The sequence below is a fragment of the Balaenoptera physalus genome (assembly GCF_965194825.1).
Source record: "Balaenoptera physalus genome assembly, chromosome: 13".
Lineage (NCBI taxonomy): Eukaryota > Metazoa > Chordata > Mammalia > Artiodactyla > Balaenopteridae > Balaenoptera > Balaenoptera physalus.
The window spans coordinates 62,948,983-62,970,979 of NC_138892.1; the positions used below are offsets into that span (position 1 = coordinate 62,948,983).

The following is a 21,997-nucleotide window of genomic DNA, read 5'->3' on the forward strand; positions in this document are numbered from 1 at the left end:
TTTTCGGAAAGGCCTTGTTGCAAATCTCTGGACCAGGAAGATCACACACACACCCCTGCACACATACCCATGCCCCCCTCCTCACCCCCCATGCTCAGGCACTCAGCAGCACACCCAAGCACAGCACCTGCCTCCACCTTGGATGTGATACAAGCAAAAGGGCTGGGAAAGAATGGAGGGCCCTCAGCAGAAGCTGAGCAGAGCATTACCGCCATCACTACCACTATTATTATCCAATCCATTGCCAGGCACTTGACCTAGGCCGGGATGATCATAAGACCTGCCAGAACCCTGTCCTCAGCAGGGGGCTCTTAGGGCACAGATCTGTTGACTGGGGACAGCCAGGAGAGGGGTCAGCAGGGAGTCCTCAGAGAACAGACCCCCAAGGCCCCGCCCAGGAGGGCAGACACGATGAAGGGCCATTTGCCAGGATTGAGTATTTGTCAGCCCAGGAGGCTGGATGATGTATTAACAGGACTTTAATGAGCCTGGGATGGGGAGCCACACTTCATTGCCTGAGCCTGGTGGGCAGAGGGGTGAAGAGACCAACCTCACCCCCATCTGCTAACTAAACACTTTAAGTCAGCCTATGCCTCTTTGCCCATCAGAAACAATTCAGCACCTCCGAGATGCAGCACCTTCCCACGTGAAGTCCAGCAAAGGCCTCTCAGCATGCTGACCTGCCTTACTGTCTTACTGGAAAGGCCTTCCTGAGGTCTAACCTTGTCTTTCATACTGGAGGGACCTGGGGGGTGAAGGAGAACCCGATCCCTGCTCCAGGGGAGCACCTTTTCAACCCCTTTCTCCACCCTCACCCCTGTCATCCACCCCACCCTGGAGCCTGGGGGAGCATGGCCCCCAGTGACACCTAGCCACAATGCCCTGGCAATGCTGGGCTTGGCCTCCAGGCACTAGTCCTGCTGGTTGGGGTCACTCAGCTCATGTGGACATTGGCCTCTCCCTTAGCTCCTGCCCCTGACCCTTGGGGAGCCTGACAGATAGGGTAGAAAGAGTACAGTGGATTCTAGATCCAGCTTTGCTGTGTGACCCCAAGCACGTCTCTTCTCTCTGGTCCTCAGATCCTCCATCAGTAAAGAAATACTCAACAAATTCCTTACCCCTCTGTTGTCCCGGGATTGTCCCTTCAGCTAGGGGTTCAGCTCTCCTAGGGTGGCAGCTGTGGCTCCCTTTATCCTGCCTTTCTGATTTTGAAGCCATGGGTTGCCCTACCATTCTGACCCTGTGCCAGGGTGTGGTCCTAGGGGTGTGGCATAGAGAGGAAGAGAGGGTTCTGGGGTTGGAGAAGATCCTGACCTTGGTGAATTCCAGGACTTGCCTGGGTGCTAGTCTTGCTTCCATATGTGGGTTGGGAAAAATATGGGAGCCTCCCCCTTTCCCTGAGTGGCACCTATAGGGGTGCCCTGGGAGATCAGAACCCAGAGCTTCCAGAGGGGACCAGTGAGACCCCAGAGACTCCAGAGGAACCATCACTAGGAGAAGTGAAGGGGAGAGTTTAGAATTCTGCAAAACACTGAGGACAGAGCACTACCGGGCAGTTGGGGGTGACAGCACAAGGGCAACCTTGTCCGACTAGTACTCAGAGAGTCTGAGCAGCACACAAAAGAAAAAAAAAAAACAAAAACCACACCTCAGAAGAGAGGACCCTCAGACACTGCCCTTGCATGGGAACATAGAAGGCCTTGGGACCCTCTGGGTGCTCAACATCTCCTCTGGGAAATGTATCTGTAACTTCCAACCTAAGCTCAGACCCCTCTCCTCCTGGGGCAAAGTGGGTTCTGCTGCGGGCTGCTCGCCCTGCAGATTTCCTTTCCTGCCTGGATCACCGCTGAAGACTTGCGTCAGTGTGTCTGATAGAATTCTGTCTGCCCTTGTACTGGGAGCCCCACCGGGAGAGGGATGTGTCTTTGGGACTTTCTCGGGTGTCCCCAGCGCCTAGCCCAATGCCCAGGCACAGAGTAGACGCTCAATATATATCTGCTGAATGAATGCACCAATCAACGAACGCCTTTGGACACCTCCAAGCCGATCACAGGTCTGGGATTCATCCTGTTGGCCCAGTGTGAATGCTGCCTTCTTGGGGAAGCCCTCCAGGGAAGCCCACGGTTTAGACGTCACATCGCATTCTCCACTGCCCACCTCCAGGGCTCTCGGTCCTCCCCCGAACCCACCCCACTCGGAGTGGCATTAGTGCAGAGCGGTGGACTTGCTGGGCTGTGTGTGTCCCACCCTCTGCATCCCGGGCAGGCGCAGCCAACTGTTCACCTGGGGGCGGAGAGGCGGAGGGGCGGGGGGGGGGGCGAGGAGAATGAAAGAGTGAGTCTCCCAGGCTTAGGCTGAGAGGCCGAGGCAGTCCAGGGAGTGGGGGTCGAAGGCGGCTAGCGGACGGGGCGGGCCGGGCCGGCTGTCTTCCCCTTTGCCCTTCGACCCAGGAAGCCGCTCACACCCGGCGGACACGCTCGGCCGCCCTATTGCTCCGTCCCGGCCCCCCGCCTCGGGGACTGCTCCTCACCCTGCTCCGCCTCCACCCCCACCCCAACTTCCCGCTCCAACGGCCCGGGAGAGGCGGGAGCGGGCCTGAGAGTGGCGCAATGACACTCCACACCAAGGGTCATTTGCTCTTTTTCCCCCTCTGTGGCTAATTTATTTTAGAGCTCGGGGAGGAGAGGGGCGGGGCCGGGCCGGGCCGGGCGGGTAGAGAGGAGGGGCCGGGCGAGCCCAGGGGAGGTGGGGGCGGGGCGGGGGCGAGGAGGGGAGGGCGGGGAAGCAGCCGGGGTGGAGAGGGCCGGGGAAGGGGCGGGAGTTGGGGGGAAGGGAGGGGCACGAGGGGAGGGGAGGAGCAGGGAAAGGGGAGGGGAGCAAAGGCCTGCGAGGGAGGGCGCTGGGGGCGGGCGAGGGGAGGCGGGGGTGGGGGTGGGGGTCCTGCCTGCGGGGGGAGCCGGGGCGGCCCCTTGTCCGGCCACCCCCACTGCCCAGTCCCGCTCCCGCCCGCGGCGGCCGCAGCAGCCGCAGCAGTAGCGGCTCCAGGATGGTGAGCGCCGCTGCCCCCCAGCCCCGGCCTGTCGCCCCCGGCCCGCGCCCCAGCCCCGGGGCCGGACGCCCCCCCAGGCCGCGCACACTCACCTAGGACCCGGCCGGGATGCCGAGGTACGGGGCCGCGGGCCCGGCGGGGGCAGGCACGGGAGCGCGCGGGCGGGCCGGGGTCAGGGGGTGGTGACCGTTCGTTCGGTCGGGGTGTCCGGAGCTTTGTCCGCGGGCGCGGGGCAGTGCGAGGGCCGGAGAGGGCGGGGGCTGCGGGGCGCGGGGTTCAACGAGGCGGGGGTCGAAGGGCAAGGCCAGCGAGAGACCCCAGCGGGTGCGTGGGAGCCGAGGGTCACTTCCCGGGGGGAGGGGGCGGGCAGAGAAGGGGCTCTCCTCTCCGCCGCCGATGGGCACCCTCTTCGCCGCCCCCTTTGGTGCGGAGGCTGCAGCAATAGCGAGCAGCAGGCTCTGGGGGGAGCCTGCGGGATTGGGGGTGGGGAACCAGAATTTGCGGGTTCGGGTCCCAGAAGGATCCAGTGTCCGGAGCCCGAGGGCCGGCCCGAGGCCCCTCCCACTCCGTCAGGTCTTTGTCCAGCGGCCCCTGTGTGTGAGGGAGGGGGGTGGGGACTGGGTTCCAGGCCCGGAGATTCCCCAGCATCGTGACGGGGCAGTGACAGGAGACTGAGGCCACATCGGGCCCTGCGGGTCCTGCGTCCCTCACGCCCAACCCCTGCCTTTCTTCTCTTCTGGCCCGGGAGAGCATAGCCCCCATCTCAGAGTCAGGGTGTTGCAGGAAGCAACTTACCTTCACCCGTGCGCTACAGGCTGCGAGGGTGACGCTCTGAGCTCCCGGCCCTCTCTCCCGAGAGCCCTTTAAACTTCCCCACTCCAAGAGCCCTCTCTTGGTCTGTCTACACAGAGATTCCCTTGCTAAGGAACCCGCTCGATAGAGGGTCCTCCGCTAGGGTTGGGCACACAGTAGGTGCTCAGCAAATGTAGGCCCCCTTCTCGGCCCCTGGGCGGAGGAGGCCTGGGAAGGGGTCTGCGCGGGGGCGAGTGTAAGTGGCCTGGAGTCTGCGTCCAGAGGCAGCCAGGAGCCCAGAGCGCAGCGGTGGGTGGACGGGTGGGTGGGCTGTTAAAGGGACGGTCACTAAATCAGGATTAGGCCGTGGGGCTGTCAGGCTGCCAGGCCCTGTCTCCATGGATACCTAATTTGGAGGAGAATAGAGGACGGAAGAATGTTTGTGTTGTCGTCCGCGCGGGCTGCCGCGGCTGAGCGGACTCCAGCCCTCGGCCAGGCAGCGAGGAATGGGGATCCGTTTCGAAGCCCACTCTGGGCTTCCGCGGGGCGGGAGAACTTCTCGGTTCTCGGGGCCCAGAGCCTTCCCTGTGGAGTCGCTGGAGTGGGCCAGGTGATGCAGTGGTCCAAAGAACTCTGACCCTGCACAGGGGAGCCCCAGAGCCCAACCTGAACCCCTGTGCATCGTCCTGGAAGCGGCCGGGCTGGGGTTACTCAGAGCCCCCATCCCGGAGCTCCTAGCCGGGAGCAAGCGCCGTCCTCCGCTGCGCTGTGACCCCGGAGGACGGACGCGCTGCGCGGCTCGTGGCTGAGCGCCGCGGGGACCCAGCCGCACGCCGGTACCCGGCGGCCGCCGGAGCGGCGGGGCAGGGGGCGGGACGGGACTTACTGGGGTGGGCGAGAAAGGGGCGGGGCCTACCGGCCAGCTTCGCTCCACCGGGTGACAGGCCTCGTAAATCCCCCTCTCCCATATTTAACGCCATTTCATTTATTTCCACTTGATTCCACTGGTGTCCTCAGCAACCACCCCTGTCAGGAGCCACCCTCGTGCCCTCCCTGTAATATCTTCTCGAGGAAAGCCCTCTTGCGCCAAAGGGAATTAGCTCTGTGGGGCAGCGGAGTTGCTCCGGGGGAGGCCCAATAACCCCCACTTTTCAGGGGGACCCCCGTCTCCTCAGGAGAAGAAGAGGAGGGCTGAGAGACACAGGGATGAGTTTGACCTCCAAGGGCCTGCGGGATTTTCGGACTGTGGTGTAAGGGTGGGCTGGGCTGGGCTGAGGATCCCATGAGTGGACAATTCCACTGCGCCGACTGGAGCGGGGCAGGAGAGGGACCAGACCGGAGTGTGTTGTTCTCAGAGCCCTTTCCTGCCTTCCTCCTGGTCATCCATGGCCACAGCTTTTTATGGAGCAAGAATCCCCTCCCCTCCCCTCCCCTGCCTGGGCTGCAGCTTTATTGCTGAGACCTCAGACTCTCTCCACGCAATTTCACGCCTCTCTGCCTTTGCTCTGGCTGTTCCCTCGGCCAAATGCTTTCCCATTGTCCCTGTCTCTCCACAACCTCCTCATTCTTCAGGGCCCGACTCGGATGCCACACTTCCTCCATATACCCTCTCCAGAGCCCGCAGCTCTTGTCACTTGCTCCTCCCTACATGTTCTCCTAACCCTGCACCTGTGCCTCCTGTCAGCCTCTGAGGCTGAGTCCACACTAGGCTCTTCCTCCTGGAGGACAGGGGTGGAGCATCTACTTCCCCGCGCCCTGTCCCCACTGGGGACGCCTGGCACCTTGTGGGTGCTCCATAAATATTTGTTGGCTGAATAAAAGGGGTTTTGTAAGGGCAGCCTGCAAAGCATGGAATCTGGACACTTCCAAGCAAATAACTCTGTGCTCCTGGGTGGGTGGAGACCCCTGGGTGGGTCTCTTCCTCCTCCTCATTTGCTGACCCTCCCCCATCCCCAAGTCCGGGGAGGACTTTGCCCCTTCCTTTCCCCACAGACCAGCATTCTTTCCCTGCCATTATCATCCTGTTAAACAGAGAGGCCAGTCAGGATCCATATGGATCACATTAACAATTGCTTATTATCTGGGCCAAGACTGCCCCCACTCTCCACCCCCAGCTCCTACTGCTGCAGTTGCTGGACCCTTAGGAGCCCAGCCTTCCCGCCTCCCCCTCCCCCCACCTCGGTCAGCCAGGGATCGCAGGGGACAGGCTGGTCTCCCTTGCTCTCCCTATGCCTTCTAGCAGAAGTTTGCTTCTTCTTGACTTGGCTGGCAGCTAATGACTCCTCTACCCGATTTAATGAAAACCAGGTTCTTTGCGGGAGCATGGCTCAGTGAGGTTCCAGGGCCGCTGTGGAGAGAGGTGGACCTGAGGCCGGGTACACCTGTGGTCCACAACACCGAGAGCCTCCGCCTTCCCGTGGTCAGAGGCTGTGGGCTGGGGTAAGCCCCACTAGGCCGACCATGGGGTATACTGGTGCCTTCTGCCATCTCAGCCCTGGGCTGGCCCTGCTCCCTTTTTGGAGCTGGCAGGCTAGTGAGGAAGATCAAGGCAGGAGAGACCCTACAAGGCTATGTGGGTCCCAAGCCTTATGCTGCAGTCAAAGAAGCAAGAAATCTTAGAGTTTTCCAGAGTGGCTACTGAGGTTGGCCTTGAAGGATGAGGAGTGGAGTTTATGTTTAAATGCATGTAGCCCAAGAATACCAGGAATGGGAGGGGTCTTCAAGATTACCCAGTCCTGGGTCCATAACTTTTTTTTGATTTACAGACCCCTCAAAAGCCATCCCCAGAAAAATGCACTTCCATCACTCGATACTAGACTTCGCCTTCTGCTTTAGAGGGTTCTTGGACCCCGTGACACCCATGGGAACCCTACATCAAGAAACCCTCACCCCAATCCAGACCCCCCTGAAGTGCTGAGAGCAGAGTGGGGCCTGCAGCCCAGCACTCCTGCCCTCCACTTGGTGCTGTCTCCTTGGAAGGTTGACAGGATGAGCCAAGAGACCAGGGGTATCGGACGGAGCTGCTGGGCCAGCCTTTGAGTGGGAAAGGTTCACACTGCCTGGGTCGGGGTATGGGCTAGTCACCTCTGAATGTGTCACCTGGAGAGAGGAGGTCCAGGAGTTGTTTTGTTTTAGGACCCACTCATCCCCAGGAACAAGGATGAGTGGCAAGAGAGTCTAGCTCTTTTCTGAGCACGCTCTTAAGCGACTTGATGAATCATAGGTAATATTTACTTACATAGTGCTTATTAAATATTCTATATCTCATCTGAGAAATGGGACTAATCATGGTGCCCTCCTCATAAACATTATCGTGAGGATTAAATGAGGCAGGAGCCGGAAGCCCTGAGTCCCAGTCTTGAAGGACTGTGGGCCTGTGAGGGCCTGGTCAGAAATGCAGGGGACAGTTCTCAGGGCTATACAGATCTCCCTTAACTTACGATGGGGTTATGTCCTGATAAAACCATCGTAAGTTAAAATTATTGTAAGTCAAAAACACACTTAATACACCTAGCCTACTGAACATCATAGCTTAGCCTAGCCTACCTTACAGGTGACCAGAAAACTTCCATTAGCTTACAGTTGGGCAAAATCATCAAACACAAAGCGTATTTTATAACGAAGTGTTCAAAATCTCATGTAAGTAATTGAAGACTGTACCGAAAGTGAAAAACAGAATGGCTTAATGGGTGCAAAATGGTTGTTTTGTATCAGTTGTTTACCCTCGTGATGGCATGGCTGACTGGGAGCTGCAGCTCACTGCCACTACCCAGCATCACGAGAAAGGATCCTACTGCATATTGATCGCTAGCCCGGGAAAAGATCAACATTCACAATTCAAAGTACGGTTTCTACTGAATGCGTATCGCACCATTGTAAAGTCAAAAAGTTGTAAGTCAAACCATCGTGAGTTGGGACCGTCTCTGATTGCTGATGATGTTGACATTTTCCTGCTTGGGCCAGCCAAGGAGAAGGGATTGCAGTGGGAGCCATCCAGGTGCCTGGCTCTCTTTTCCTTTAGTACGGAGGCGTGGACAGTCAGCCTTTGCAATTCACCTTGGGGACTGGTGGTGGGGTGGGGTGTTCTCAGTGAATGGTAGCGTTAGGCAGTGGCCTCGGACCAACCTCCGTAGGCCCCAATCCCAATTTATGATGACCAATCATGCGCCCTACCCGAGGGGCCAAGCCCTGGGCTGCAATGACCCTGCCACTAATCAGGTCTAATTGCCCTGGACAAGTCACGTACTCTGTTTGTGTCTCAATGTGTTCATCTGCAAAATGGGGGTAAGAACACTAGTGCGTGAGTTCATAGGTGATAGAGGTGTTGGTTTCACATAGTGTGTCCTTTGTCTCTGAAGTACATGCCTACCTCTGGTGACCCACTTGGTGATTCAGAACCCACTGCAGAGAACCAACTCCCAACATAGGAGCAAGGAGAAAGAGGGGACATGTGTGTGAAAGTTCTGGCCCAGGGCAGGGCTTGCCCAGGCCATCTTTGAAGCTCTCTCCAAAGTAGATAGAGTCAGGGCAGGAGCGGGGCTCAGGAGGTGGGTGAGAGGGGAGCCAGCTTGGCTACCTCTGGAATCTGGGAGGTGGAAGCTGCCTCCCCCCTGCCTCCCCTCACTGCCTGGCACATTCAGGCCACCTGATCCCCTGCCCAGTGCTGGAATTAATCAATTGGGGATGGATGGGAAGATGTGGCAAAGAGGCTGCATTTTATTCTAACGAACCTGGGTCAAGCACCTGCTGGGTGCTGGCACTGTGCCAGGTCCTGGGCGTATCTCAGCCAGGTTCCAGACGGTGCCCAGCCAGGGCCGGGATTCCTGGGCCCCTGAGACTCCCCACACACTGCCCGGGCACCTACATACCAGCCCCTGAGTGGGGCTTTCCTGCCTCGGATCTTCCATAACAACCCTCGGCTTCCCATGTGGCCTGGAAGGAGCAGAGCGCATCCTTAGCCCTGGCGCTGTTTGCTTTGCTACAGGCACCCCCGTGAAGCACTGCTACACTCACCTCACACTCAGCAGGGCCCTGAGCCAGACCCAGATACTTTATCTGGGCAGGCTTTCATCCAACAAGCATTATTTCTTAAATTTATTTATTTATTTATGGCTGTGTTGGGTCTTCGTTTCTGTGCAAGGGCTTTCTCTAGTTGCGGCGAGGGGGGCCACTCTTCATCGTGGATGCGCGGGCCTCTCACTATCGTGGCCTCTCTTGTTGCGGAGCACAGGCTCCAGACGCGCAGGCTCAGTAGTTGTGGCTCACGGGCCCAGCTGCTCCGCGGCATGTGGGATCTTCCCAGACCAGGGCTCGAACCCGTGTCCCCTGCATTGGCAGGCGGATTCTCAACCACTGCGCCACCAGGGAAGCCCCAACAACAATCATTATTTCTGATGTGGTCCCACTTTCCAGGAGCTTACAAGACAGTCAAGGACCAGCGAATAGGCAAAAGGACAGGCTAAGCTTTCAGAACCGCTCTCCTTGCTTTCCCTGCGTAGGAGGGAGCCTCCGAAGGCGCTTGAGCTGGGGAGCGGTGGACAGGACCCAGGATGGGATGGAGAGGAGAGACTTGGGAAAAGACCACTTCCTTCACAGCAGGGCCTTGCATCTTCGGCAGAGTCCCGAGGAGACTTCTTTTTCCCGAGGGAGGCTGTTCATAGGTGACAGAGGCCCTAATTCGGGCTCTTCCTCTCCCCTCTGCAATTTTTCTGGGTCATCCCCACTTACATGTCTAATAGGCACTGCAAACCCAACAAGTCTAAAAACTGAACTCCTGACCACCCCACCCCGATGAGGCAGCTCCATCTTTTTGACAGTGGGACTTAGGAAACTGGGAGAGTCCACCTGCTGCTGACTGGCCTGTTGGGCCCTTGGATGTTTGAGAGTCTGGGGTGTTTTTTCTTCTTTCCAGGCCAGTGGGGAAAGAAAACTGGGGAGATTCGGGTTATACTGCAAAAAGACACCTCCCCCTGCCTCATGTTCTTCCACATCTACCCGGTCTACCTGGACGTTTCTGTTGGGGCAGAGGGGCTCCAGTGGGACTTTGGCCACCAGGGGGGATCGCCCCTCCCACCCAGCTCCTCAGAGAGACAGCGGTCATTGGTGGCCAGATGCTCACCCCTCTAGGAAGGGGCTCCTTTTCCAGGTGACCTGTGTTCTATGTGGGATGGCCATTCTCCTGTCACCATCTTCCATACTGTAGCCCTCTCGGGTCAGAGTTTTGGGGTTTGAGCCCCTTATTGGGAAAGATGGAGCTGCCTCATCGGGGTGGGGTGGTCAGGAGTTCAGTTTTTAGACTTGTTGGGTTTGCAGTGCCTATTAGACATGTAAGTGGGGATGACCCAGAAAAATTGCAGAGAGGAGAGGAAGAGCCCATCAACCTGCCCAAGAGTGCCCCTCCCTGTAGACAGCCTCTCGTGTTGAATGCCTCTACTGATGGGGAGCTTATCACTTCCAGAGACAACCTACATGTTCTCAGACAGCTAACATTAAGCCAAAAATCTTTCATGGCAGATTCGCCTCATTCGAGGATGGGGTGGGGGGGGAGCCGAGGGCCTGCACAGAGCTGCCACCCAGCACCGTGTCCTAGCTTGGTGACTTCGACAAGTTAACTATGCCTCAGTTTCCTCCTCTGTAACATGGGAGTAACAGTCATACTTCCTTCCTGGGGTTATTGTGAGGATTACATGAGCTCATGTGCTTACAGCAGTGCTTGGCACACGTGCTGGGGTCCCAGACCAGAGCAGACAGGAGTTGCTGTGGTTGTTTGGTTTTTGCCCAGCACCATCCCCCCCGATTTCTCTTTCTGTTCCTGTGGCCCCGCAGGTGTAGGGGGCCACCCCCTCGAGGACAGCCCTGCCCACTCACGCCCAGGTAGACCGGCCAGGCTGCATAGCTGGAGTTACTCAGCTCGGCTCCCCCAGGGCTGGGAAGGGAGTAGGAGGGGGCAGAGGCAGCTGCTGGGGAAGCCTGGGTAGGCTGCCTGGGCCTGCTCCCTTACCTCTGCTCTGCTCTGGCCCTGTGTGGGGTGTCTCTCACACACCCCTATGCACAGGGAGGGGGGTATATTTGGGGTCTGGGAACATAGGATCACACAGACTTTAAAGCTTAAGCCTTTTGGAGGCCACATGCCACCCAAACTGACTCAAGTCAACCTTGGATCCTAAGCTTGGCTGGGGGGAAGGGGGTGGAGTCTGAGAGGGGGCCTTTGTCTCTTGGGTTAAACACCCGTGATCCGTGATCCCGGAGGAGCTCATGAATAGAGTTGTATTCCAATGTTATTAATTCCCTGTGTAGCCCCGTGTATTGAATATTTTAAGAATTCTACCCCCTCCCCAGGTTTATTAAGGTATAATTGACAAAGTAGTCCCATGTATTATTTGTTTCTTAATTGAGGTATAATTGACATATACCATTAGTTTCAGGTGTACAACATAATGATTTGATTTTCGTATATAGTATGAAATGGTCACCACAATAAGTCTAGCTAACATCTGTCATGATATATAGTTACACCTTTTTTTTCTCTTGTGTATTTTTATCTTATGCACTGACAAATACTTTTGAGAACAGGCCACAGGTTTACTAGATTGCACAAGGGGCCTACGACTGAACACTGGTCAAGAGCCCTGACCTCTTCCCCCTCCCACAGCCATGCAGGGCCAAGTCCCAAGGGACGAGGGCCCCCAGATGCAGATCCACGAGGAGACAGGCACTGGGAGGGTCTCACCCAGCCCCAGGGAGCAGGCCAGTAACCCCAGTGACCACAGCCTCCTCCACCAGTGCCCGCTGCTGTCCCCACTCTGTGTTGAGAAGCCGAGTGCTCCCCAAGATTCCCAGGGACAGGAAAAGTGTGGCTCGGGAGGAAGTTGGGTCTGGCAGGGCGGGTTCTCAAGAGGGACCTGAAGGGGCATGTGACATTATCTGGGCATTTTCTAAGTTGGACAGAGGGCAGAGAGGGGGCAGGGCCCTGGGGCTCCTCCTTCTATTGGCAGAGGAGGAGTGGGTGAGAGGTGCTCCAGGACACAGGGCAGCAGGGCCAGGGGTCAGGCAGGACGTCCAGGGAAGCCGTGGGCTTCAGCCGTGGAGCTCAGTTCTCAGTTCCCCCCACGGTCCCACCCAGCAGTCGAGAGGGGCAGGACAGGGGCCTTACACTGCAGGGTGATGCCTCCGCTCTGGGGCCCAGCTTGGAAAATGCCCTTCTCTCCTAGGGGTCTCTCGAGCGCATTGGATCCTTTTGGCGCCAGAGCCTCCCCGACCCCGCCTTTTTCAGGCTGAAGTGCCTGGCCAGGCCTCTTGGGAGCCAAGTCAGAGCCAGGCCTGGTGTCTTGCCCCAACCCCTGGCTCCCTCCAGCCATTCTTGAGAGTACCACCCTTCCTTCACTGCCCTCATGCCAGCCTGGGGGCATGCTGGGACATGCTGGTTCCCCCATTTCACGCCGGAGGAAACAGAGGGGTTGAGACACTTGCCCCACATCTCAGAGGCTGACCCACTCCCTGCATCATCTGAGCCCTAGGAAGGAGCTGGGACTGTGACCTCCAGATGGACCCCTGGGCTTGCCAGGTGGTCTCAGAGACCCCCAGCCCCAGGTCAGTCTTCAGACGCCTGCCTAACTGAAATCACCAGTGAGTCCAGGCTGCATTTGAGGGTCCCTGGGAGCAGCCAGTGAAGGTGAGGAAAGGAGGAAGAAGGGAAGGAGTGTGTCCTGCTGTCCAATGGGCTCGCACCATAAACCCCTCCTAGCAGTCTGTTGGGGGGACTCAATGACGTCATGGAGATCGAGCTCCGGGCCCAGGAGGCAATGGCCTCTGGGAGATAGCAGCCTGACCCACCAAGCCCTCCGGAAAGCATGGACATAGGGTGAGCCCTCCCTCCCTTTCTGTCCTGTCCCAGGGCCCAGCAGTTAAAGCCCCCACTGACCTGCTCCAACACAGCTCAGGTAGTGAGAAGAGGGCATAGTAGGGTGGGCTGTGCTGCCCTTAATGCAGTTACCAGCCCCGAAGACTCGCTTTACTTGGCCTTGATGAAAATTCTACTTGCTCAGTAGGGCCACTCTCAAGCAGGCATGGAGAGAAGCCAATCAGCTTTGCTAACCTTCATTGAGGGCCGAGTGGCTGATAGCCCAGAATCTCCCGGAGCTGTAGGTAATTTAAAAGAGGATGCCTGTTAACCAGCATGGTTTTCTGTTACTGAAATTTCAGGCAGCCTAAATAAAGCAAACAAAATCGAGGTAGGTGGAGACAAATTGAGTTCTCTTTGGGGGAAGGGGGAAGGGTGATAATTAGGCCAGTTCTCCCTACCTGCTGTCTCCAGGGAGATAGATGAGTTGGGGATAGGAAACCCATATTCCTTGCCCTGTGTTTCTGGATATCTTCCCAGCCTGCGGAAGGGGTGAGATTGTGTGGCTGGAAGGAAAGGGCTTAGAGCATCTCCCAGCAGCTACAGCCACCAGGATGAGGGTCAAGAGAAAACATGGAGGGGCTGTCGGAAAGAAGGGAGGGGGCAGGAGAGTAGGGCTTCAGAGCTGGAAAAGTGATTAGCAGCTCTGATGAGGTTGAAGTCAGCCCCGGCAGCCCCGGGGCAGCACAGGAGAGAAGAAGAGCTGTCATTCATAGAGGGCAGACCTGACGAGTCCCACCAAAGGCAGCCAGATCACAGTGGGTAGAGGCAGGTCCCCAAGCCCTGGGAATGGGTGTGCCTCATGGGGATCGGGGATGGGACTGAGTCTGCAGATAAAGCGTTGGCTGCCTGTGTCCTGGGTCTGGCACCCCAGCACCTTCTGCAAGAGAGGGGAAAGCCCAGGAGCCATGCCCAAGTTCCTAGGGGAGTAGATGGGCCGTTTGATCAGTGAGTGTGTAAATTGGGATTTTATGGATCGCTTATTCACTGCTGGAGCTGGGGCCCCCAAATTCCTCTGTGCCCCAGAATGCTTAATTTAGTCCTGAGCTTTCCTCTGGGAGAGGAGGGAGGACAGCTCCCCACAGGCCCCCCTCCCCTCCCGCTGTGTCTCCTCCCAAGGCCCCAGGCTTTGTCATTGCAGGTTGAGCGGTTCAAATGTGCTAATACACTCCCTGGGGGCCGCTGGGCAGTGGGACTTACCATTCAGTGCTGTGATTGGCTAGAAAGACCATGGGAGGGAGTTCATGGCAGCAGCTGGGAGTGTGTGTGTGTGTGTGTGCGCACGCGCGAGCGCGCACACGCGCTGTGCGCCTGTTTGGGGGGGGGTGGTTTGAGGGAGGCTGTCCATCCTGCTCAGACCACTGGGCAGAGACAAAGGATCTTCATCTAGCCCGCAACGAGGATTAAGTCCAGAATAAGCCACGTCCCTACCTGGTCAAGCTGGTTAGGGAGCCCACCTGTCCATCTTTACACCCTCTTATTACCTCTTGACGTGGTGGGACTTATTCAGTGTGCGCTGAATGGATGGATGGATGAGTGACCACATGACTGACTGCATTTTTAACTGGGGTTGTGTCTGCTGGAATAATCCAGCATCTACAGATTCCTAAATCTCCCACTAAGATTCCTAAGTACCCCCCCCCCTTCTCTCACTGCTGACGCAAGGGCGGGCATGAAGGACTGGCCAGGCCTCAGGGGACACAGCTGTGACCCCCCAGACTCTGTTGCACTGGAGAGTGCTTTCACAGTGGTCACGTTTTCCCCTGCCGGCCCCCATCTGTCCATGGGATTTGATGAGGATGAGGATGGTAGGCGAGGGGGGATGGGTGTTGAGCCGCTGACGGGGGAGGGAAGGAAGCACAGCCTGAAGGGCCAGATGACAAACTGCCCTGTCCTACTGTCCCCTCCTCTTCAGCCTGCCCCTCCTCTGCTGGTGGCAGGCGGGACAGGCTGGGCTGGCGGGGAGTGGTGGGTTCAGCTCGTCTGCCCTCCCTCCCTGGCTCCTGGGGAAGCTGGAGTCCTGAGGAACGGAATCCGAGTCCTAGGGATGTCTTACCTGGAGACCCTAAGAAATGAGACTCCATTCAAGTTCAGGAGCAAGCGGCGGAGGCTGCAGCTGCAGTGGGAGGCACCCCGGCTGCAGAAGCAAGTCCCGGCTGGGATGAGAGCAGCACTGTGCCGTGGAACTTTCTGCAGTGATGGAGGTGCTCTGTGTCCGCGCTGACCATGCAGGTGCCACTGCCCCACGTGACTAGTGAGAGCTTGGAGTGTGGCTAGTGCTGTCGAGGAAATTCCTTGAATTGAATGTCACTTTAATCATACATTTTTTATTTTTAAATAATTAAAGTAATCATAAGTGATTTAATTTTAAATAATTAGTACCTTTTAATGAATTTAAATAGCTCCCTGTGGCTAGCAGCTGCGATGTGGGCAGCACAGGATTAGAGGCTGTGTTCAGAGGTGGAAGCCAGGCTCTTGGGTGCAGATCCCTTCCTGCCTGTGTGACCTTAGACGGGGTTCTTCACAGCGTGCGATGCCCCCTCCCCAGTCTGTCAGAGCACCCCAGCCCCAATGCGGGTGGGTGACTGAGCGGCCCTTAAGAGGTCCTGGCCGGTGAGGGGGCCCAATACCCAGGGACAGACCAGCAGCCCAGGGTGGGAAAGGAGTGGCTGTATAGAGCTCTAGACTTTGAAGCATCTTAGAACTTCCTTGGGGGTGTCAGTCCTAGAAGGCTTCCTGGAAGAGGGGGTGGGGAGCAGGCTTGGGCTGGAGCTGTGCCTGAGAGCCTAGCCCTGAGGGGGCCCTGTGTTTGGCACCCAGGCACCTTGGCCAAGGCTGAGATAGGGAGGGGCTGGCAGCATGGGCTGAGAATCTCAGCTTCCCCTCTTACTAGCTGTTGTGACCTTGGGAGAATCACTCCCCCTTCTCTGAGCCTCCATTTCCTCTTCTGTAAAATGGGGAGAATATGTTTATCTAGCAGGGAAGTCGGGAGGATGAAACTGAATGGTAATTATTCAAGTTCTCTGCAAACACTAGAAGGCTGGGAGAAAGGGAAGGTTTATCCTCAAGGGTGCTCGGCCCCTGGCCTGGCCTCTCAAGACGACAACAGATGGTCACAGCTTGTCTGTGGCCCTGACCGCGGACACAAGCAGGGATTTCTGCACTCTCCCCTCCCCCCAGCGCGTGTGCACACACACAGCCCAGATGGGGGCTGCTTGGCCAGCCTCCTGCTGCTTGGCATTTGACATATGAGGAGTCCGGGGCCAGAGCACACCCCACGCCCCCTGCCACCCCCATCCCAGAGAGGAGCCAGACTGGCGGGGAGGCCTTACTACCTTGAGGAAGCGGGATCCCAAGGGCCCTGATCTCTTTACCATGTGTCCGGTGGCCTTTGATGGGAATTCCATTGCCCCTTTTGTCCTCTCCCAGAGGCCTGGCTGGGGGAAGAGAGGAGGAGGAAGATTTTTGGGGGAAAAAGAAAAAAAAAAAAAGAAGGCCAGGTTGGGTCCCTGGGAGGCTGGGTGTCCTTCAGCTCCAGCCAGATCAGGGCTGGGTATTTCCTCTGGTGTTGACAGACACGGATTCCCCTTCCAGGCAATCCCTCCCCATCCACTCCTGATGTAATTCCCTGGCTTTGCCTCTTGCCACCCTCAACAGCTCATGTGGGCTCAAATTTAGTCACCTGGATTTTTTTCTTTATTTGGACACAGAAGCACTTTCAAGCCTCTTTTCTCATCCATCCATCCATCCATCCATCCACTCTACAGAGTCTATTAAGAACTTACTGTGTGCTAGGTACTGTCCTAGGTGCTTGGGATATGACAGTGAACAAAACCAAGTACCTGCTTTCATGTAAGTTTCCAGTGGGTACAAGAAGATAAAGCAACAAGTAGGTCAGATTATGATGAGTGCTACAGAGGACATCAGGTTGGGGGGTCAGGGTCTCATGAGGTGACAGTTGAGCAGAGGCCTGGAGTGAGTGAGGGTGTGAGCCGTGCAGAGATCTGGGGAAAGAGTGTCTCAGGCACAGAGTGCAGCAAGGCCAGGGCCTCTGAGATGGGAGAAAAGCCAGTGTGCGGGGAGCAGTGAGGAAGCCAGTGTGACTGGAGGGGAGGCGCCAGGGGACAGTGGTGGGAGGGGAGGCCTGGAGGTGAGGGGAAGCAGATAGGTGGGATGAGGTCGGCTACTAGGAGGACCCTGGCTTTTATTCCCAGTGAGATAGGAGCCTCTGGAAGCTTCTGGGCAGAAGAATGACATGCTCAGACGTGTTTTCAAAGGTCCTGTGGCTACTACGTTGCGACTAGAGAGTGGGGGACAAGAGTGGACATGGGGAGGGGAGAGTGGGAGGCTGCTGCCGTCCTCTGGGTAAGAGATGTCGCCGGAGTGGTGAGAGGTGGCTGCAGTTTGGATAGATTTGGAAGCCGGGGCCAGTCTGATTTGCTGGTCTGAGGTGTGAAGGAGAGAAGTTAGAGGTGACCCCCAGCTTTCTGGCCTGAGCACCTAGAAGGGATGAGGCTGCCATTTCCTGAGGTGGGGAGGACCCAGGGTGGGAGTAGTGGGTGGTGGGTAGGTCGGGGGTGGGTGAGAAAGTCAGGAGTTTGATTTTTGGACATGTCAATTATGTCCATTAAACATTTAAGCGGGGAGGGCTCAGGAAGAAGGTTGACTATGCCAGTGGGGTGTGCATGGGGGGACACTAGGCTGGAGAATCCTCAGTGTACAGCCGATGGTCAAGGCCGTGAGCCGGGATGGGGTCTCCAAGGAATTAATGTGGAGAGAAGGCTCCAAGGACTGAGCCCTGGGCTCAGCAAGGCTCAGAGGGGAGGGGTGAAAGGAGGGTCTGAAAGAGGTGGAGGAGGAGAGGGGGCGGGGCACCCAGTGAAGAAGCTTCCGGAAGGAGGGGGGATCGGCTGAGTCCAATGCCGCTGAGCTGAGGACTGGCCATCTGACTGACTGTCAGACTTAACAGCGCACAAGCAGACAGCTGGAACACTGGGTGTGAAAGCCTGGATGGGGGGCGTTCAAGAGAGAATGGGAGGGGAGGAATCAGAACTTGTAGTATAGGCATCTTTTAAACTCTTTCTTGCTTTTGTTTTGTTTTTTTATTTTGGTAAAAAGCAAGCAGAGTGCAATAGGATGTAGTTGGAAAGGGATCAAGAGATCCTCTTGAGCTCCCCCGACCCCAAGATGGGAAAAGGAGCAGCATGTTTGCGGGCTGATGAGGATGACCCAGTAGATGGGGAAACTGATCATGCAGGAGGGGGGAGAGTTGAGGGAACACAGTCCCTGAGCACTGAAAGGGGATGGGATCCAGGCGCAAGAGTAAGAACAACCTGTGTTCTTATTGCCAGGAGGGACTTTCTCCAGCTCTCCCCAAAAGGCAAGGGGTCAGTTAGGGCTGGAGTGGCCAAGGAGGATGCATGAAGGAGGAAGGACCTGCCATGGGCCTTGAAAGATGGGAAAGAGCTAGTTGGCACAGGGAGAGCTTTCCAGTGAGTGGACCTGGGTGAGCAAAGCCCTGTAGGCTGGAATGAGCAGGGCTGTTTTCCAGGTTTCTTTTGGCTCCGACCATTCCCACCTCCTGGCATGTGACCCCTTCCTCATCTCCCTATGGCCCTCCCTTCCCCCTTCCCCAGCTCCAGTTCTCCATTTTTCCAGCCAAGGAGTGAGTTTAGGGACATGGAGGGGAGTGTTGAGATCTGCTGGGTGGACCCCTGCTCCCCTCCAGGGTCTGCTCCTCAATTTGTATCCTTGCCTTACCAGAGCCTGTGGAGGTGCGAAAACGCTGGCCAGAAGGAGGAGGCCCTCTTTCTGACCTTGGGCAAGCAGGACCTCCTCCCTGGGACTCAGTTTTATCATCTGTAAATACTGTCTACTTAGGTGGGGTGTTGGGTGGTGAGTGATGACACGGATGTGCCAGCACTCCCTGCTCAGCTCGGCTGCGAACACACCCCAGTGCTTTCTGTCTGCAGAGACCCATTTTAGGTGCTGCTCTGATTCCCCACCGAAAATAGGCTCCACTGCCGCCCAACTGCCAGTATTAATTCTTTTCTTTTCTTTCTTGCTCTTTCATTCTTTCCTCCTCTTTCCTTCTCTTTCTTCCCTTCTTTCTTTCTTTTTCTTTCTCTCCATCCCTCTTCCTTTCCTTTCTCTTCTCTTCCCTTCCTACCTATGACCATAACCACTTTCACCTTATCTTCCCTGTGAGATGGTAGAGTTGCAAGGAAGGGTTTGATCCAGTTTTGCCCCTGTGACAGCTGCTGCTCAGTGGCTGGCACTCTGAAGGTATATGAAAGTGTTTGGCTGGCTGGACGGAAACAAGACAGTGAACCTGAAGAAAATGGGCTGCGGCCCTTGTGGCGCAGAGTTTTGTAGCTGCCTCTCTGGCCTCCTCTGGTTCATCCCCTAAACACTTCCTGAGCCCTACCCATGCTAGGCCCTGTGTCTAGGGCGGGGTGCTGGGGGTCCAGCTGTGCTGGGGGAACAGCTTCCTAGATAGTGGGTGCAAGGGCTGAGGCAGGTGACCTGTCCTGTCCTCCAGAGGCTCCCGGGTGCCCTCCCTCTCCTCTCCTCTTGCAGTAACTGGGGGTTGGCACGAGGGGGCAGGGCCCAGTGGATGGGGGAACCATCCCCTTCAAGCTCTGCCAGGCAGCCAGAGACCCCCCGGGGCATCAGTTGTGAGCGGGAGACAAAAAGCCTGGGACAAAAGGCCTGTGGGAGCCGTGGTGAATAGATTAATGAGATTTCCTTACGAGGCCCAACAATGGGATTCTCCACTCCAGCCCCTTTGTCCCAGGCTGAGATAATGGAGCCCGAGGAGCTGGCCCAGGAGGGTGACATCGGCCCTTCTCCACCCAGGCCTGGAGCCGCCACACAGCTGCCCCTCCTTCCTGCCCCGCCCCCAGCCCTGTGGGTCAGGGAATTCTGAACCAGAGAACTTCTGTGAGATGGGGAGGGCGTGTTAGGGGCCCCCTTAGGGAGTCGGAAGGGGGTGTTGACATGGCACGGTTGGGGTCCCTTCCCACCTCAGCCTGTATAAAACTCATTTAAAGGGTTCCTAGTGAGAGCAAGTTTGCTGTCCATCATCTACACCGTCTCATTTGACAGCTGAAGAAAGTGAGGCTTGGAGAGGTTGGGTGTCTTGCCCGTGGTCACACAGGGACAGCTCAGGGTGTCTGCTGCCTCTAGATGTCAGAGTGAGGGTGGAGGGGTGTGTGAGGGAGAGACACTCTCCCCCTGCGTGTCCCCCTTTCTCTCACACTGCTTCACTTCCAACACCAGCCAGTTCTGGGACACCAGCTGGGTGTCCTACACATTTAACTCAATTCTGACACAATCTACTGGACTTAGCGGCAGCTCCCACCGGTTAAGGGCCCAGTCCTACAAGACTGCTTCCTTCAGATGCCAATCACGAGTCTGGGCTGTTACCTGTGCTTCTGACCAGTGGGGTGTAAATCAGAGGTTCCCACGACCCCCTCCTCCAGTTCGATTAATTTGCTAGAGTTGCTCACGGAGCTCAAGAAACCAGTTTACTTACTAGATTATTGGTTTATTATAAAAGGATTTAAGTCAGGAACAGCTGGATGGAAGAGATGCAAAAGGCAGGTATATGGGAAGATGCATGGAGCTTCCGTGCCCTTTCCCAGCAGCCACCCTCCCAGCACCTCCACGTGTTCGCCAACCCAGAAGCTCTCCCAACCCCATCCTCTGGGGTTTTTGTGGAGGCCTCCTACACAGCCAACAGCGATTAAGCCATTGGCCACTGGCGATGGAGCTCAATCTTTAGCCCCTCTCCTTTTCCTGGGAGGTGGGGTGGGGGGCGCTGAAAGTTCCAACCCTCTAATCATGGCTGCTTCCCCTTGCAACCAGCCTTCATCCTTAGGTTTCCTAGGAGCTTTCCAAAAATCACCTCATTAACATAAACTCAGGTGTGGTTGAAAGGGGCATGTTAGGAATCACAGGACACCAATTTCATCTTTATTGCTCTGAAGCTATTTCAGGAGCTCTGACAAGAGACCAACTATTATAAAGAAAGATGCTCCCGTCACTCTTATGCTTAGGAAATTCCAAGGGTTTGGGGAGCTGTTAGTCAGGAACAGTGGATGAAGACTAAATATTGGGCTGGCCAGAAAGTTCGTTCGGTCTTTTCTGTAAGATGTTACAGAAAAATCCGAACGAATTCTTTGGCCAACCCATATATATTTCTTATCGTAAATCACACTATCACAGCCTGTGTTAGACCTGATGCACGGAGTGTCCTGGGCCTGGTCCACGGGGATCGGAGAGGCCCACGAGGACTGATATCAGTGCACTGAGTGCCTTGGCCATTTGTAAAGGCCCAGTCACTTCCCTCTTTGATCCTGGAAGACTTCCTACAAATGAGGGGAGGGTTTTATAGGATTCTTTCCTCCCCTTCCATCCAGCAATTCTTTCTGTTACTATTTATGGACCACCTATGAGTTTAAAGGACTGTACTCTGTGTGTGGAGTCAAGTGGAGTTCCAGCCTCCAAGGGTCTGCAGAGAAAGAGCTGCTTCAGGAGCCTGACCTCCTTTGCTCCCCAAAGGGTACAGTTTCAAAAAGTGGTGTTTTCTCCACGGAGTCCCAGCCACCCCCAGCGAAGGCCACACACCCAAATAAGGAACTGTCTGCCCAGCCTAGGGGTGTGAGCGCTTATCAGATGGCAAGGTTGGGGGGGGGGGAAGGGACAGCTCTACTTGGGCTGTTTTGCAGTGAGAGGGCACATATCTTCTGCGTGTGGGGCACAGTTAACTTGGGATCCCCCAGGGGGAGGTGCTTCCAACTGCAGGTTTGAAGGGTAAGCATACAGCACTTGAAGCATAGCCACATTCCCAGGTAAACACCGAAACACGTTTCCTTAGGGCCAAGGAAACGATCCTTGGTGGAGGCTGTGTCATGGCCTCAGGCTTTTCTCTGGCTGTAAGTACCAAGGGCTAGACCAGGGAGATAGTGCAGCCAAGAGGTCAAGGCCTGGGCCCTGTAGTTAGACTGCTGGGGTCTGAATCCTGCTCCCCTGGGTAACAGCTGTGTGACCTTAGGGATGTATTAATCTCTCTGTACCTCAGTCTCTTCATCTGCCAAATGGGGATGATGACAGTAGTATTTCTCATTGGGCTGTTGTGAGGGCTACACAAGACAGTGCATAAAGCACAGAGAAGGGGCTGGCTCTGCCCCCAGTGGGGACAGAGAGGAAATGGCATAAGGACCAGTCTGTCATATCAGAGCTGGAACATTCTT

At 56.4% G+C, this 21,997-nt stretch overlaps 1 protein-coding gene across 1 annotated transcript in view; it reads left to right on the forward strand.

Moving 5' to 3' along the window:
• Positions 1 to 2,941: 2,941 nt before the first annotated feature.
• The window catches only part of FIGNL2 (fidgetin like 2), a 30,161-nt gene continuing 11,105 nt past the window's right edge, over positions 2,942 to 21,997 (forward strand). The window contains exon 1 of the mRNA XM_082421354.1: positions 2,942 to 3,165. The gene's annotated coding sequence lies outside the window, so the exon portion shown is untranslated. The remainder of the gene's footprint in view (positions 3,166 to 21,997) is intronic.